This window comes from Protopterus annectens, chromosome 6.part0, assembly GCF_019279795.1.
Source record: "Protopterus annectens isolate FY-2018-M chromosome 6.part0, PAN1.0, whole genome shotgun sequence".
Lineage (NCBI taxonomy): Eukaryota > Metazoa > Chordata > Ceratodontiformes > Protopteridae > Protopterus > Protopterus annectens.
In genome coordinates, this window is record NC_056737.1 from 499,398,427 (window position 1) to 499,413,885 (window position 15,459).

Consider the following 15,459-nt stretch of genomic DNA (forward strand, 5'->3'; position numbering starts at 1 on the left):
GTTATAGACAGAATCCCACACAATGTACACAAAGGGGGAGATGAGAAAGCAATGCTTGAAGCAAAGGAATGTCTATGGCAATTAAGGCTTAATGCTAGTCAATGGCCAGGCATCAATGAATACATTTCTATTTCGAGCATACTCAAGTTGAAATCACATTTTATATGATACATTTTTATATTACAACACATTAGTTTTTATTACTACAGACCAGTTTTTAGTATTTCAAGGTTTTAACCAAGTGTATTTTAAACTATTCTACAAATTATTATTGATGTATTATTGAATAACTTTGTTATAATATAATATAATTAATTAATTAATTAATTAATTAATTAATTAATTATTTATATTATTTATATATATATATATATATATTTATATTTATATTTAATAAGTTATTTATATATTTATGATTAATTAATTGATATTTAAATATTTATATATTTATTTATTTACAGTTAATTCAGTAATGCACTCATCATGTATTTAAGAATTTTAAACAATTTCCTTGAGTATACAACTGTTTCAATACTGCTCTGCATTTTTTGTCTGACAGCTTTATTTGAGTTTTTTCTATGTGCACAACACTGATTAGGGTTCATTACTTCTTCTGTTGTCAATTAATTTCAAATTGATCTAATTATTCAGTTTTAAATCTAGTATTTAAGGGATGGACTGAGATTTGTTTTTTTATACTCTGAGGATGCCCGTTTATTTTGAGGGAGAAAGTGCTTATTACTACAAAGGAATCTTCTTTTGATGGTCAAGTTTGTTTTTAATTTTATTTTACTCTACAATAAATCGTTTTACCAGGATCCAAGGTTTGCTGGAATTTTTTGCTTACAAGTTTTTGGCATTTTAGAATTCTCACATGGTTTCTTGCTAAAGGAAGCAAAATTATTGCCACTGACAATGATCTCAGGGCTTGCAGGATCAATCAGGCTGAAATTTTGGTACAGCAAATTATTTTCCTGACCTGTTTCCTTATTGTCTGTACTCTCGAAAGAAGAAGAGATGCTACCATAGATACTGTGTTGAACACTGTTCCTATGAATTCCAGTGTCTGGGTTGGTTGTAAATGAGATATGTTGTAATTTTTGGTTATTTCGAGTTTTGAACAAGACTGCAACTCTCTGTCTCATGCTTGTATCAGTTGATGCCTGGTCGGGAAGGTAATGAGCCAGTCATCTAAATATGGAAACACCCAGAATCCTTGCAGTCTCAAGTGAGCTGCTACCACTGCCATACACGTGGTGAATACCCTGTGGGCTATGGAGATGCCAAAGGGCAGTGTACTGTACTTAAAGTGACTGGCTCCTAGCCGGAAGTGTAAGTACCTTCTGGATCATCTGTTCATTTTTATGTGATAGTACACATCCTGAAGGTCTATCAAGCACATCCAGTCATCCTTGCTCAGAAAGAGCAGAAAGGACTGAACCACGACCATCCAGAACTTGGTGTGTCCGACTGATTTGTTCAACATACTGACATCTAAAATTGGTCTCCAGTCCCCTGTCTTTTTTGGCACTAAAAAGAATCTTTAGTAAGTTCTGGGTTCTATTTGTTCTGGATTCTATTTGTTCTGGAGAGACCTCTTGGTTGACTCTTTGTTCTAGCAGCTTTTGGATTTTTAATGCTGCTGTTTCCCTCTGACGGGGTAGAACATCAGGGATTTTCCTGGATAATGGAGGTGGTAGGAAAAAGGGAATAATATAACCTCTGGAAATAATTCTCTGCACCCAAGTGTTATGTTTAGCCAGGCTTCCTGGTGCAGAGATAAGTGACCCCTGCCTGTCTCCAGAGGAAGGCAATTGGGCCTTCCTTCAGGAACACTGAAAGGTTCTGTCGGAAAATAAATCTCTAGACCTTTGGTTTTGTGGGTCTCCTCTGCCACGGGGGCATCTTCTACCATTATCGCTCCCCCCTCTGTCTCTGGGGGATCTACTTCCAAGTGTGTCCTGGAAAGGACCCTGAGACTTCCTGAACCACGTCTTCCAACCTGCCCATTGATTCCTGGAAAAAGTCTTTGGAGAAGACGAAAAATGCACATCCACTGCAGAGAGGGTCTTTCTGTCTTTCTCACACCTGGACAGTGTATCTTTTACAGAGGGGCCAAAAAAAGAAGAGCCATCAAAATGAGCATTGATGAATGATGACATGAAGAGCTCCACAAAATCACACAGGCACATCCAGACATGCCTCTGATATAAATGCCTGAACTCCAGCCCTTGAGGTGCCTTCTGCAGCATGTGAGTTAAGCCTCATAGACAGATTGGATATAGCTGGAAGGGCAGCCAACTGAGAGACTACTGAAGGTTGAGTCTCAGTACCAGAAAGAGATTTCGATAGTTCTTTAGTCAAATCTCTTCACAGTCTCGTAAAATGTGCCAAGTAGTTCAGCAATCTGAGAGTAAAAGTCGCTGAATCATAAACTGACTTCACAAATTTGTCCAGTGCCCTAAATTCTCTATTAGGTGGATGGACAGTAGAACTGTTCTGTGAGTTCCTTCTTTGTAGTTGCTGCCATGACCATTGTATCAACTGGTACCCCTTTACTCCAATATTCTTTCCTATAGGTGGAGCCAGAATCCTGTCTGGTCTCTAGGGTATTGGCTCAGTCATATCAGATTCCTTCCATGCATGCCTAGAAACCAAATAAATGAGTTCATCACTGTGCAGAGTAATCCCGGAGGTATGGGCCAGTCCCAAAAGTCTTTGATGTAATGTTTTATGCTTAGAAAAATCAAGCATTTATAATGGTACTCTTCCATCATGAATTCTCTATTTATTTATAAAGTTATGTCTATGGGGCTCTATTCTTCTTAAAGTTGTCATTGCAGAAGAGCACTACAGATGAAACTTGACTCCATACATGACAGCATTAATTTTAGAACAGTGCTATATATAAGCAGAAAAGAGTACATGAAGTAAAGAGCTGTGAAGAGGTTGATAGTGGAAAAGCTCTATGCAGATTGCATTGAGGCCCTATCCTTGTATTCTGTCTCCTACAGGATTTTGAGGGGAGATCTATGCCTGGCATACAGGGCATTGTCAGACCCACTCTGATGGACTTCCTGCATATCCACAAGCACCAGAATTGCCTGTTCTAAAGACTTAAACCTTGCCTGTGATATAAATAGGGCCTGCTAGAGACACAGGTATGTATCCCAGAGACTACCCCTTCTCTGGACCAGGCTTCCTATTCGTGTGAAGCAGGGTTCCTCCCTAACCCATTTCAAGTGTAACTTGGATAATTGGATGGGGAACAAAAAAATTCATCATGGCACCTATGTCTCCAATGGATACTGGCATCCTGTAAATGGTTCATCTCCCAAGCCCCTGCTTGCAAATGTTTTTCCCAAGCCCCTTCTTACAGTTACTAAGCATACCAGAACTTGTCAGAGATTTGGGATGCATGGCTAGGTTTACAAAGGCCCTTGTGGTTGTTAACCCAGTAAACACCTGTGAACCTATGAACCTAAAATGAGTAGAATAGGAAGGTAAGTAAAGAGGAGGAAGAAGAAGATACAGACTACCAGACCAAATGTATATCTTCTAATTTAGGAAAGGAAAATAATATCTTTATATTGGTTTTATAAATAAAAAATAAAGCTTTTGGCATTATTTATGTATACTTTGGTAGACACAGAAGGCATCGGATGCTATTTGTAAACTTAGCTCAAGCAACTCTGGGCAGTGCAGTGGTGCAAAGGTTAGAGCTGTTCCCTCACAACAATATATTCTCTAGTTTGAGTCTCAGCTGTGGTGCCTTCTGTGCAGAGTCTGCATGTCTTCCATGCATTTGCATGGATTTCCTCTGGGTACTCTGGTTTTCTTCCGCATTCCAAAGACATGCATCTGAAACATTTCTCCCCAGGCCTCCGCTGAAATGGGCTCTGTTCCAGTTGGACTTTCCTGGTAAACAAACGTTAAATAAAATATATAAATATATAACTCTTAATATGGACATTTCTTAACTAATAGATAGTTAAATAGTTTTAGATATCTTTTTACAAAAGCTACCATTTTTTTAAATAAATATTATTGAAAGCATTTCTTAAAGATACAATTATTAACAAAAAACTATTCATATTTTATGATGGAATAGATAAAAACAAAAACATTAATATAAAAGATCAAAATTAAGATAATAAACTATACACAGATGTTTACTTTGCTACAGGCAAATAAAATAAGTTAAAACAAGTGAATAAAAACTGATTAATATATTTCTGTTATTGATTTTCTAACAGTTCAATTATATTCTTCCATTGATTATATACTGCTGTATTCCTAGAAAATCTAGCTTTGATTGTCATTGATTCTAGTTTAGATACTTCCAGGAGAAGATCTTTAAAGTTTTGAAAAGAGGGAATACATGACGATTTCCAATTTCTTGTAACTTCTTTCCTGGCTATGGACGGTACAGACCAAAGAAGCGTATATTTACTAAGCTTTACATAAGGTGGGACTAGAGTATTAAATAAAACTAATTATTTAGTAAGTAAAAAGTTATCAGTGAATAATGCTTGGAGGAAATTGATATCTTCCCAGAATTTTTTCATATGTAAACAATCATAGAAGATATGGGCACAGTCAGCATTTTGTACCTTCATACATCTCCAACAAAGAATATTTTCTTTATACATCTTATTTATGTTATGTGGAGTAATGAAATATCTATTCAAAAATCTCCAGTAAATATTCTCCATTTAGGTGATGAAGTAGTTTTACCTGCTGAGTGAAGAAAAATTTGATTTGTCTTTATCTGAGGGGTTACACTTATTAATGTCAGAGAAGTATTTTCAATAATTGTCTGGGATTATATCTAAGTCTGTTTTAATAGTTTTTTATATATATATATATATATATATATATATATATATATATATATATATTTGACAGGCTAATTTTAATCAAGTTATTTTGTTGAGTAAAAGCATTCAAGTACTGAATAAGTTTGGGAATTACATTTTTAGCTGAAGAGGGTATTAAATCAAATTTATTTTTGATATAATTTCTTGTAATTCAAGCCATAAAGATGAATCAAAGTAATTTTCTTCCAACAAAGTATTGATGGATTGTAACTCATTGTTTTTTAACATTTGATGCTAATAAATCAGATGTTTTTGTTCAAATATTGTCATTTTATGAAAATTAGTAGTGAAGATAACCCCATGTGTATATGCTATGGGGAAAATAAGGAATAACCAACTTTCATATGATTGAAACCTATGAAAGAAGTTTTTAAAATATTTTAAAATAATGTTAATATAGTTTGAAATAAAATTTTGTGTGGGAATAAGAGAAAAATATTCCTTCAAATTCCATATGAATGTTATTTACTAGATTTAGTTTAAAGAGGTTATTATTATTATTTAAAAGTTGTTATGAAGACAAAATAAAGTCCTTCCATTTTGCTGAGTATTTACTATTTATAAGGTACAAAAAGGTTTTAAAAATGGAGGAAATTGAATATAATTCCAAATTTGGCAATGCAATACCACCATTATTCCAGCTGTACATATGATATGTTAAAGAGATCCTAGGTTTAATTGGGAACTAAAGAATTTTTTTAATCATAGTGTTAAACTTTTTAATTATTGTATAAGGTGGAGGGACAGAAATTTATTGTACTATGTATAGAATTTTGGTAGAAATATCATTTTTATAACTGATAGTTTCTCCTCTATTGAGAATTTTATTTTAGACCATTTCTGTATTAGTTTATCTATTTCTGTTAAACTATTATCGAAGTTCAGTTTTTGAATTTCTTTTATATTTTTGGCAATAATTATACCTAATTTTTTTTGCTGGGATTGTGGGATATATATATTTTTTTCAAATTAATTTTGAATATTGTATTTATTTGAGCCAGTTAACAAGATTTTTGTTTTGCTGTGGTTAAATTCTAGACCTGAGTTTTTTGAAAATAATCTATGCCATTAAATAATTCTTGAATTGTTGGATTTTTACCCCCCAGAGTAATCAGAATGTCATCTGCAAACATTTGAATCTTTGAAGATTTATTAAAACACATTTCAAAACCTTTAATATTACTATTTTCTCTGATCAAATTTGCCCAAGGCTCCATAACTAGAGTAAATAAAAGATGGGATACAGGACAGCCTTGCTTAGTCCCTTTAGTAATAGGTATGGACTGTAATGTATTAGAACCAATTTTAACATAAGCAAGAGAGCTGGGATATAACTGGGTGATAAGATTTATAAAATTATTTGAAAACCTAAGTTCCTGTAGAAGAATGAAAAGGTAATCCCAACTGACTGTGTCAAAGGCACAATTTATATCTAAGCTATCTATAGTTAGGTTATTTTTTTAGGTATTTAGTTAATTCAATTAAGGTTGTTATTCTTTTAATGCTATCATAAGCTGCTCTATTTATTATGAAACCTGTTTGGTCTTCATCCACTAGTTTGGAAAGAAAATGTTTAAGCCTCTTTGCATATATGGACATAAACATTTTATAGTCTGTGTTTAATAACAATATAGGTTTATATGAACTACACTTTGCAGGGTCTTTATCTGATTTTAAAATGGGAGAAATGAATGTACACTTTCCATGATGGAGGGATAGAATTATTAATTTGTATGGTATTAAAAACTGTAAGTAGCAATGTAGTAGCTTTGTTCGGTAGAATTTTGTAGATTTCTGGAATAATACCATCGTTACCTGGTGTTTTGTTTTGTTTGAGTGTATTAATTTGTTCTTGGATGTCTTTTAATTTAATTTGTCTATCCAAAAACTTAGTTTGTTCTTCTGTTAATCTCTTTTTTAGAGTGTTTATTAATAAAAGCTTGAACATCTTTCTTTGGATTTATTGGTGTAGAAAATTGGTTTAGTTTAAGGAAAAATTCTCTAAATTCAATTAATATGTTATTTATATCAGATACCTTTTTTTTCTTTTGAGGTGAATATATTTCTTTGATGTGATTAAATTTGTTTAATCTTTTAACTTTGTTGGCTAAAATATTCAAAGATCTGAGATTTATTGAAAAATGAATAAACTTACATTTTTCTAGACTAATCATAGTTTTATGGTTTAAAATCTCAATATATTTCTTATTTAGAAATTTTAATTCATCTAGTTTGGATTTTTCGTGTTGATTTTTTTTGATAACTCAAGGTTCAAAATATCAAGTTTAGCTTGTGTCTCTTTTAAATATTTATCCCACAAAAGTCTTTTTTATACCAATCTGTTATTCTGCCAAATAAATATGCCTTCATTCCATCCCAGACAGAAATTTCAGGTGTATTAGTGTTGGAATTAAATTCTAAGAAACTACAAACTTCTTCTGGTATGAAGGTGTTAAAATCTTTTAACTTAGTGATGTATGCTGGTATCTGTTTTATATGACCATTGGTATATGCATAAACATATATATCAAAGGTTATTGAATTGGGGTCTGAAAAGGAACATGCAATAACATTTACATTACTTAAAGAATCTGTTAAACTGTTAGAGATAAAAACTCTGTCTGTTCTTGAGAATGTATTGTGTCTGTGTGAAAAGACTGTATAAAATAAAGGGTCATCATAATTATTAATATCCTTCAGTAAGAAGGAATTTGAAAATTCTTTCAGTAATCTGGCTGAGCTCGAAACTCTTCTCTTACCATTAGAAGTAGAGTCAGAACTATCAAAAATGCAGTTAAAATCACCAGGTAATATAACATTGCCTTTAGAAAATTGAGTAATATGATCTATATGTTTTTGTGCTGAGCTCTGTCCAAGGCCAGGAATCCAGTACATGTTCATTAGAGTAAAAATTAAGTTACTCAATTCTATGACAATAGAGGCTACCATACCTTTATTATCTTTGTATGAGTCTATTATTTTAGGTAGCGGTAATTTGTTATTCCAGAGTATTGCAATACCTCTTTTTTTGAGTGTGCTCAGAACTAGTGAGTAAAGAAAAAGATTTAGATTCTAATTTGGAAACATCACCCTCAATCAAATGAGTTTTTTGCAAAAATATTAATTGTGAGTTATTTAACTGGAGATATCTGTTTAAAGACCTTCTTTTATTGGGGTTATTTAATCCATTTATGTTAAGGGAAATACAGTGTAATGCTACCATGTCTTATGTGTATTAGGGGGTAACAAATACTGATTAAAACATTTAATGAACTTTTGATCTGCGAGATGACATTAGAATAATGTAGGGAATACAGCAATATATAGAGTGTGAAACATAGATAAAAAAATTAAAATTAAGATTATATGAATAATATTCTACTATACTTGTTTTAGTGAACATCAAAAAGAATACATTAAGACCATCTAAACCCCACCTGGAGTTATAAACTCCTAATTTGAGTGACACTAATCACCCAAATTAACAAACCAACTAGCAGCATATTTTAATCAAGCTCCACCTAAGTATGATCTATTATATAATTAAAAACATGGCTTGTAAATAATGTCTGTAATATGCAAAAGGAGAACTCAACATCTATGCATTCTAGAGTTATAACATTTACTAATACAGTAAGCCTACACTGCTTTAGAAGTCACTATAATCAACTCACTACAAAAAGTGCTTCACTTGATATATAGAGAAGTACATCATGATTAACAGACATGTAAAAAGGTTACTGTAAAAATAAATGTAACTAGGTTTTCCTTTTGTTTCTTAAGTTGTTTTCTTATAAGCCAAAACTATATCAAATCATTCATTAATGAGAAATAATGCAATATTATACTGAATATAATATATGTAGTTAAGCTAAAAATCTAACTAAAGTGATTAGTTAAACATATAATCTATATCATAGAATATAAATAACATTTCACAAACTGACAACTGAAGCTATACCCACATTTAAATATACAGCAGAGGAACAACAAGACTCTTTTTCCTTTCTTTTTTCTCCTTCCCCTCCTCATCAATATGCATGCACATGTATAAAAATACATGTATACATATAGACAGACATTCAGTTAAAATGAATCTAACCTGCTTAACTTATGAACTCTAAGCATATTACAAAAGTTGCAACAAAGTAGATGTCATCAATTCCACTAGTCATTAAAGCATGTCATGTCATTAATACATATCAGGAGAACATGAAAAGTAACGTGTAAATAATATTGCTTTAAAGTAATTTGAAGTTAAACATTAAACAAAATGAATCCTTGTTTCATAAACTAGTCTCTAGTAATCTGTAAGCACTTTTTAAATAATCCGCTATGTAAGTGTTTTACATCTACGAACTTCATAACACTAGTACATGTATAAGTATTTTATTATAATGAATAAGATAGCTGAATTTGTTTTACTTTAAATTGGCCCCTTTCTACCCACCAAATAAAATAACACATCAGTTACTTCCTGTATTAGTGTGAAGTGTATGTTGCAGACATCAAGTCCTTATAAGAGGATTTGTGAAGATTTTACCTTTTTTGGAGGGGGCAAGACAATGTACATCTCGCTGTTTAGTCTGAGGATGAGAAGGATACTGATCCTACCATTTAAAAGGGACCGTCGAGCTGAAGGTGACATCAGCTGATATCTCCGAGCCATAATTGTTTCAAACAGCTTCAAGTTTTCAGCGGGAAATTGTTGGTAGAAGAGACAACATCTGAGGGTTTCAACTGTCTCGAGACACTCCAGCATCTCTCCAAAGCCTTTTTTTTCTTTAAGCTAAGGCATTGAAGGGAGAAAAAAATGAAAAGGGAGAGAGAAAGGGAAGTCCGCTATAAACCCAAAGCCACCAACGAACGGGGCTAAACCAAACCAATACAGCAACACACAAAGAGACATGCAAAGATATCATTAACCCCAAATAAACAACAACAAAAGCAACAATATTACCATAAAAATAAAAAAAAACATGAAGAATACGCTTCCCAGTACTACAAATGAACATATACACTCAATTACTTTAACTGAAGCAGGCAATCAAGCAAAGACACGGCAGTGAAACAACAGAAAAAAATAATCAACAACGTATCTATCACACAATTCCCACAGCCATTTGGAGACGCATAAATAAAACTTATAATCAAAAGGGCATAAAGGCTATGGGAAGAACAAACTCAAAACTATTAGAACCTGCACTAGTTTAACAATACAAAGGGAAAAGAAAGCCAAAGGAACACTTAGAATACAGTTATATCAGTATATAGCTACTTAGTATGAGTGAAAGAAAACAAAATTAAACTAATGCATTCATTGTAGGCAAAAACATATGTAAACTAAAAACAATAAACAGATTATTTTTTCCTTTAGTATATATAATATATTATAATGTTAATTTATATAGGATATAGACTATATAAATTAATAAAGAAAGCTAAGGCTAAAAGAACTAAATACTGTTAATGAAGTTATAGAATAATACAATATGATAATAGCTAATATAAATCAATAGAAACACAAGCTAAAACCACAATACAATAAAGAATATAACAACACTCACCCGTTGAACCATTTTCATTTTCCTTGACTACTGGGTCATGAGAAAAATCATTGTGAGGAAAAAAAAATAAAGGAATATACATTCCTTGTTGTAGGAAATTATTTTTTTGACCTTCTTCTTTTGTTCTACTGTTTTCCAGGTGCTATTTTCAACAATTCTCTTAAGGCTTGAACTAGCCCAGTCCATTTCATCTATTTTTTCCAGTATTTTGTTTGATTTTATATATTTGATAGCTCTATCTAGTTCCTCACATACCTTCGGACCATCTTGAAGGAAGATTCTCAACCTTGCAGGGAAAAGCAGGTGAGACTTTATTTGTGCTTTTTTAAGTTCTTTAAGTAATGGTAAAAATTGTTTTCTTTTAGTTATAACAGAAGTAGAGAAGTCATTACCAAAACATATTGTGTTATCTTTGCATTTGATAGGTGACATAAACCAAGCAGTTTTCAAAACTATTTCTTTATCATGAGTTGATAGAAATTTAACTATTACTGATTTTGAAGAGTTACTTTTGGTAGTTTTGGATGTAGACAAGGACCTGTGGGCTCTTTCTATACCAAAAGAAAGTGCTTTGGTTAGCTGTAAAATTTCTGGAATCCATGAGGTTAAAAATTTCTCCATATTATTTTCTTCTATATTGCCTGGTAACCCAAAGATTCTTATGTTATTTCTTCAAGATCTATTTTCTAGATCATCTATTTTTGATTGAAGCAGGGTATTTTACTTTAGGAGAAATTCTAACTTATGTTCATTTTGTTGTATGCTGCTATCCATGTCATTTAGAGATGATTCAATACCAGTAATTTGTTTCTTCTGCTGCTTAAGGTCTTGATATAGAGTCTCCATTTGGTGAGAAGCATTTTCTTTAAAAGCATCAATCTTCATGTCCATTTTGTCAATTTTAGTTGATACTTCCTGAATAGTGGTTAAAATAGTTTGAAACTCTTTTTTTATTGCTGAATCCTGATGACAGGATTTTATGAAGCTCGTGTAGGTAGCAAATGCCAGAAGCTAGTCTCTTAATTTTTGACAGGAAAAATTAAAAAAACTTAAAAAATATTATAATACTAACTAACTAGACTATTAGAAGAAACCAAATATATAAAATATATTTTTTAGTTCATTAAAATAAAAAAATCCTGTCATAAAAGATATGATAAGGCAAGGTTGAAAGTGCTGCTACTCAAGGCTCATGCTTGGCCATGGCCCACAAAAGCTACCTTTTAACAACTGAAGGCAGAACTGAACCTCTCATCTGAGCAGGAAAATCATTTCACATTTTCTTTGTTTTTTCTTAATGATTTTTCTCCTCACTGCCTGCTAACCATAAACCCCTTCTTTTGTGAACTGATACCCATTCATCTACCCATACCAACTGTTTGCACCCCATATCACCCAGTGGAGGGGGATCCTCATTTTCTGCTACAGGTAAGTCTAGAGTATAGTATGTGAAATACACTGGTTGTTGACATAGTTATAGTGTCAGAACATGTTGAAGGCACTCATTGTCGAGTGCAGTATGTCAACTAAGGAACAACATTAAATGTTGTTCTTCCTGAAGGTATGTGCTTGCATTACTGGTCAGAGTTTGTGAATGACCTGAGTTTGTGGGTCAGGGTTAAAATGGGGGCTAGGAGAAGGAAATGAGCTTAGTGTGTGTGTGTGTGTGTGTGTGTGTGTGTGTGTGTGTGTGTGTGTGTGTGTGTGTGTGTGTCTGTGTCTGTGTCTGTGTCTGTGTGTGTGTGTGTGTGTGTGTGTGTGTGTGTGTGTGTGTGTGTGTGTGTGTGTGTAAGCATCTATGTCTCATTTAGTGGTACAGCTAGAAAATGTTTTTTAGCAAGGTAATGTTTAGGGTTGCGGTTAGAAATAGGGGTGAAGTTAAGGTCAGGGTTAGCACACATGAGTAAGGTAGTGAAGGGGAGTGAAGCAGTATCTTGGACACCACAAATCAAAAGACTCATTATGTACAGAAAACTTATAGGGAGAGAGAGAGAGTGATTTCTTCAAAATCTCTTTTTTAGTTCCTAGAGCTTGAATACTTGTAAGGTTAAACATGGTTAGTTTCAGATAACATGCTGAGTAAGAGCAAATGAATTACATCTCACATAAGGGAGAAGCTACAAGTTTGTATAGTTCATACAAGTGGATACAATAGAATGTGTACTCATTAGCCACACTTATTCTAGCCAATAACTGATACTGTAAGTTTTATAAAAAGAAGTTATGTACTCCCCATAAAGTTCCATATTTGTTGTCCATAATCTCTCCTTCATTCTTTATGACTGGGTTCAGAACCGAGTATTGGTTCTGACATGGCCCAATATTAAAGTACAAAAGCTTCCACTGGCTCGAGGCTATACCCTATCCCATGATGCCTGGTGAGAGTTCCCCAGATCTTGTTTGCAAATACTAAAGACCAGTTGTTTTACATTAGGAAGGTTTGTGACCTGCACTGTGGTGGCAGGACAGGTAGCTTACATCCTTCTAAGTTGGGAACTGCTGACTGAGGGCTCAGTGTCTGTTATTCTAAAAGTGTATTAGTTCTGATTTAAGCACTTGGGCTTCAGGCCAGTTATTTTACATTAAGAAGGTTCGTGGTCTGCACTCTTGTGGGAGGAGAGGCTGGACTCTGCCCTTCTGAGCTGGGAATTTCTGGTTAATGGCTTATAGCGCCTGTATATTTGAACTGTTTCTTACTGAAATTGGTACACCTTCTTTGCTGTAGCATAGACTAGATCCAGACCTGCTGAATCTAGCTTTGTTTGTATGCTTGCTGTTTGTTTGCTTGTTATTTCCCTGAAACGCTAATTCCACCTAAAACGCGGCTTTTCAGCGCTTCTGTGGATCCCTAGTGATATCTGCATTGCTTACTGTACTTATTTCCTTGTTTCACTTGAAAGTTACTGTTTGTTGTTTTTGCATTTAAGTTACCTGTAACACATTGCATTTAAGTTACCTGGCACTTGCTCACTAAAGAAATTATATAAGTCAACACTAAAAAATTAAAAGCACTACACCCTCACAAACTCCCCTTGAGTACCTTGTTCCCCATTGGCCCTTCTTTTCAATTATAAAGGAATTCCCAATACTATTCTAGCATGTCCAAAGGTCAGTTGTCAATCTCTTCTCTGGTCCAGCTGGTGAATCTGGGAATCTTAAGGCAATGTTACAACTGCCTCATGTACACAGTCAACCCTCTCCTCCTCCCAACAAATTCCAACACATGTGAGAGATGCAACCATATAGCCAAACTGGAGACTAAGCTCTCTCAACTCAGTACTGGCGTAACCAGTCAGGAGGAGAAGGAAACCACACTCACTACAATTCCAGTCTCACATAGACCTACCACGACAGCAAACCAAACACATAAACACACAAAAACATACTTGGAGGCTCTAAATAAAAATCTGCCTAAGCAGCAGAGACCTCCAAAGTACACACCCAAGCAACCACTACCCCAAAACAAAACACGTGCAACACATAGCTCACAAAGCCAGTGTGCCGAACAGTCACAGCCCTTAAGGCTAAACAACACACCTGATACACTTGTAATAGGTGACTCTATCGTCAGGCACACTGACGTCCCGCTCACCAGGCTGAACAAGGAGAAGGTCACGGTGAGCTGCCTGTCGGGTGCTAGGATCCGCCACATAACACAAGCACTCAGGTCACTCCAAGGCAAGTACAAATATGACTCAGTCATTGTCCATGCTGGTGTGAATGACCTGAGACGTACCTCCCTGGACTACATGAAAAGAGACATAGAGGAGCTCTCTGAGCATGTAGCCCAGGCTGGTATGACCCTGACCTTGAGTAGCATCTTATCCTCACCAAGAATGATGCCACAATATGAAGACAAGATGATCAATTTCAACAATTGGCTTAAGTATTGGTGTCATTCAAAGGGGATCCAATGCCTGTCAGCCTGGGATGACATGCTTGACAAGCCACGATGCTTTGCTAGGGATGGCTTGCACCTGTCACCCCTGGGCTTTCGGATATTGGCAAAGGCTCTTGCTGCCCCCATAGTGCCTTTTTTAGGCAAGGCTCAAAAGACAAACCCACCTCCATAGGTATCACAAGGGATAAGAAACTAAGAGTAATGCTACTCAACGCCAGAAGTCTAAACCTCAAGATGCACGCACTCGAAACTCTCCTTAGCATGGAGAACATTGATATCTGTGCAGTAAAAAAAATCTGGTTCAAGGCTCCCGAGAGCACCCCAGCACTACCAGGTTATACCTCATACCATGCTTTTCAGCCCCAAAACTTGGACCAAACCACTAAAGAAGGGGGAGTATCAATATTCGTCAAAGATACCCACACTTCCAGGTTGGTGGCACAGCACGAATCATCAGGGACTATCCATGTGCAACTAACAGTGGGTAAAACTGCCTTCCAGTTTGTAGCCAGCTACAGACTACCCTCCCAAACCCAGGAACCTCATTCATCCTTCCTGAGAACACTGGAAAATATGAAGGTCTCTCCAAACACCATTATATTGGGCGACTTCAACTACCCAAACATAGACTGGGAGCATTATTCTAGCTCCAACACCCTAGCCCAAATGTTCCTAGAATTTATAAACTCAAATGCTATGGAACAACTTGTTACCACTACCACAAGAGGGGAAAACACACTGGACCTGATCATCACCAACTTGGGGACTCTATGCTGCAGACCAGAAGTGCATCCCTCACTGGTAAGATCAGACCATAAACTAATCTCACTGGATATTCACATCCCGACCCCATCCCTGTCCAGAAAACCACAGTGAAAAACTTCTGTAAAGCAAATTTCACACTCCTCAAAACTGAGGTGGAATCCTTCAAAGCCCCCGGGCCTGTGGAAAATACAGCCCAGACCGCAGAATCCTTTATAAACGCATTCTATGAACACCTTCAGGAATGCATGGATCATGCAATCCTAAATAAAACCAAGACCCAATCCTCCAAAGGCAGACGTCCTGTCTGGTGGACCCCAGCCATAAACAAACTATACAACAGAAGGAG

The 15,459-nt window shown here is 35.0% G+C and overlaps 1 protein-coding gene across 1 annotated transcript in view; it reads right to left on the minus strand.

The window, feature by feature from the left end:
* The window catches only part of SLC25A21 (solute carrier family 25 member 21), a 2,418,593-nt gene that overhangs the window by 875,823 nt on the left and 1,527,311 nt on the right, over window positions 1–15,459 (minus strand). The gene's annotated exons all lie outside the window — the stretch shown is intronic.